Genomic DNA, 4,106 nt, shown 5'->3' with positions numbered 1-4,106 from the left:
TGACCGTGTGTTTACACCATGGGATGAGTGGCAACATTGTGGAGACATTGTGGCAACATTGTGACCTTCCCCTTGTAGCTCAGGTGGGACTACATGGAGGCAAGTGAACGGGAGAAAGGCTAGGTGCAAGATGACGGGTAGAAAGATGGACGGGTGAGCCAGTGCAGGCGTGGTGACACACGAGTGGTCAAGACCATCTGCTCTCTTTCTAGGCGTGGAAAAGGAGCAGGTAAGGAAGCACCAACCTGGAGTTTGTATCCAAGGGCAGGGCCTGGCCCCATGCATGCTGCTGCCCAGCCTGAATGATCTGGGTCCCCAGACGCAGCCCTCACCCCTCATGCCCCCCAGCAGACAGCAGGGTGAGGCATAGAGACATGCGCTGACAGTCTTCTTCAGCAGTTTGTCCCCTACACTGGAAGAGGATGAGCCAGAAAGGGGTGGTGGGCTGGATGGGGTGCAACAAATAGCAAAGCTTCCAAACCCCTGAATGGGTGACGGGCAGCAGATGCTGGATATGCTGCCTGGAGAGACTCTTCAGGGCCAGGCTGGGACTGAGCCCCAGAGAAACTGAAACTCCGTGCCTGGACCAGGTGATGTTTGGGGCAACAGTGAGCAAGTGCAGGCCATGTTCCTCAGAGACCCTTGGTAAAGTAAAGAAGGGAGTTGCCCTGACCCCCAGGCCCCTGCCATTGGGGATCCCAGCCCTGGGGGACGTAGGGGCGTGGAGGCAATGTTGGGACTCATGTCACCGCCCATGCTCAAGCACCTGCTGGCCTGGCCCAGCCTCCTGGAAGCTGCCAACTGTCTGCCAGCAGCCAGGGCAAAGAGTCCCTAAAGACTATCCAGGGAGCGTGTTCCCAGACTCGCAGGAAGGTCACAGTCCAGCCCGGGACAGTCAGCTGCAGTCCTCTCTAGCTTTGTTCAGACAGACTCAGCTGCTCACGAGGCACCTGCTGACGGTTCCTGAGCCCGGGGAGGTGGTGGGAACTAAAGCCAGACAAGGCAAGCACTCAGCACCCCCAGCTACCCTGGTGTGGTGGCTGATTTGCATTCTGCAAACCTCACCCCACATACTGCAAACCTTTTTTGCCTATCTAAAGGCTGTGTGGTGGTTTGCAGCTATGATGAAGGGACTAAAAAGATGGCTCAGCAGTTAAGCACACTGGTTGCTCTTACAGAGGACCCAGGTTCCTTTCCCAGCACCCTCATAGGTGCTAACAGCCATCTGTAATTCCAGTCTTAGCAAATCTGATGTTCTCTTCTGGCTTCTGTGGGCAACAGGCATGCATATAGTGCACAGACATACATGCAGGCAAGACATTCATACACATAAAAACATTAAAAAAAACCTTCATGATCAAGTCAGACATGGTGGCACACAACTTTAATCCCAGCACCGGGTAGGGGGTGGGCGATCAGAGACAGGCTGATCTCTGTAAGGTGGAGGCCAGCCTGGTCTGCAGAGTGAGTTCCAAGACAGGACTACACAGAGAAACTGTCTCAAAAAGCAGAAACAAAAACAAAAAAATTCCATGATCAAAGTTTTCCATTACCACAGAATTCCTTCACACCCATGAGCATCCACTATTCTGGCCCTGCCCCTACGGTCTGGCTTTCACTGGATTTGCCCGTTCTAAGCATATTGTATAATGGAAGCATTCAACATGTTCCTTTCTGCGGCTGGCTGCTTCCAGTTGTTCTCGAGATGCATGGAGCCGTGCTTCCTATTTCATGGTTGAGTCACAGCCTGTGACACGGCTGGATTGTGTGTTCCACTTAACTGCCTCTGCGTGTGGGTCACTCTGCCAGGGTGTGGGGGTGGTGCTAAGCGCAGCATGTGCCTGCGAGGCCGAGAGTGGACTGTTTCATCTCTGCTCTGCACACCGCCTGGACTGCGGGCGGACCCTTTTTGTTTTAACTTTTTAAAGACTTTCCCAAAGTTGCTGCCTTATTCCTGCCAGGGATATTTTTAATTTTTTTTAATAGGGAGGGGGTGTTTGTCACAGCATACAAGTGGAGATCAGAGGACAACCTTGGAGAATTGTTCTCTCCTACCACGTGGATCCAGGGGGTGGAGCTCAGGTTGTTGGCTTTGGGGCCTTTACTATCCAAACCGGCTTGCTGGCCCCTCAGGCTATTGTTTCTAAGTGACTTAACTCCGCTTTTCTCACTCTGGAGCTCCCAGATAGTAAAGTAAAATTGAGTAGTAAATTGTCGACTTTTGGGTAGAATGCCTACCTTATCAGTCAAATCTGCCGAAGCCTCAAGTGAGGCCAGCTTTTCACTGGCCTGCAGGCAGAGGGCTGCTCCCCTAGCCTTCTGTCCCCACTGCTTGCTGAAAGTCAGCCTAGTGGCTGACAGGTGTGAAAGACGCCAGCCCTGTGGCAACTGTGAAGCACCTGGCACCTGCAGGCTGACGGGTACCAACCAGTTCGTGTGCAGTGTCTGTGTCGCGGTCTCATGGTGATCCAGAGGGAACTGTAGGTGGCGCCATGCCTACTCACCCTCTCCCCAAGGCCATGCAAAACACTGTTGAAGCCACTTGTCTGAGGTCACACAGCTGCAAAACCAGACCCCCCCCCCCCCAAACTTAGTGGCTGTTACACTGCCCACCACCCTGGAACGGCTCGATGAGGGGGTGGGGTGATAATTCCGGCTGAGCCTCATGACTGTCAGGGCTCAGCTGTTGAGCTTGACTGAAGCTATTTTTAAAAAAAAACTTCCCCCTTCTATCTGGGCCTTTGGCTATTTATAGTCCCTGGTTTAAGAGTCGTGTCCCAGGACCCACCTAAGCCCCCATAGCAGATCCCTCTGAGCCCCCGACCCGTGTTTCTCACCCAGAACCCCAGGAAAGGGAGCCAGGACTCCTTTCCCGCTTGCAGCAACACCTCCCGGAGAGCAAGGGGAAACACACTGATTAAAGACATTCGGCCTGGGCATCTTCTCTTCTCTCCTCTCCTCCCCTCCCCTCCCCTCCCCTCCCCTCCCCTCCCCTCCCCTCCCCTCCCCTCCCCTCCCCTCCCCTCCCCTCTCCTCTCCTCTCCTCTCCTCCCCTCCCCTCTCCTCTCCTCTCCTCTCCTCTCTTCCCCTCCCCTCTCCTCTCCTCTCCTCTCCTCCCCTCCCCTCCCCTCCCCTCCCCTCCCCTTCTCTCTCTCTCTCTCTCTCTCTCTCTCTCTCTCTCTCTCTCTCTCTCTCCAGGGTTTCTCTGTGTAGCCCCAGCAGTCGTGGGTCCAGGCTGCCCTTGAATTCACAGAGATCCTCCTGCCTCTACCTCCTGAGTGCCAGGATTTCAGGCATGTGCCACCACCACCCTGCTTTCAACACGGGCATTCTTAATTCCTAATCTCTCTCACCTGGAGACAAAACTCATTAACCCTTGCATCATTCTGCTAGCCTCTCTCCTCAGAACTGCTGTGCCCCCACCCCCACCTCCTATGACCCTCATCGTCTCCCGTGCACCCCGACTCTGTTCCTGCATCAGCTGCCTTTGCTTCACTTTCCAGGAGAAAGCTCCCCTCAGGTATTCCTGTCTGCCCCAGCTGCTTCTCGGGAGCTCTTGTTCTGAACCACTGACTCTATCCCACTCCTATTAGTTTGTCCGCTCCCCACAGTGGCAGAGTGAGGGAAGCAAGAATATACAGTCTGCACATAAACGCTAAAGCTCTCTTCTGGAGGTAGTTCCTGACTGCTTCACCCACAACAACGGAAGGAGGGTGAGTGTCTATGTCCCCTGTGAAACAGGGACCCATTACAGTGACCTGCATACAGGGAGGTAGGAAGGAGGTAGCAGCAGTGTGATTGAGGCTGAGTAGGAACAGCATCTCTTCCCCAAGCTGCGGGGTGAGGGCCAGGCCCCAAGAGGGTGTGTCAAGACTCCCTGGTCTTGTGACAGATCTGGGAACTGGCCCAGGACCGCAAGGAGCCTGACGGTTCTACGAACCTGTCCATGGGTCAGTCAGTCAGCACACTCTGGAAGCATATATGAGTCCCCGGGGGTGGGGCAGTCCTCCCAGCCCCAAGGCCTTCCTTTGTCCCTGTTTCCATCCTGTACTGACCTGCTTCATCTACCACCCAAGAGTGAGCAAGAACAAGGCGAGCAGTGCACC

This window comes from Myodes glareolus, chromosome 11, assembly GCF_982192425.1.
Source record: "Myodes glareolus chromosome 11, mMyoGla1.1, whole genome shotgun sequence".
NCBI classification, from domain to species: Eukaryota; Metazoa; Chordata; class Mammalia; order Rodentia; family Cricetidae; genus Myodes; species Myodes glareolus.
The sequence above is the reverse complement of the archived record's forward strand: the minus strand, read 5'-3'. Positions refer to the sequence as shown.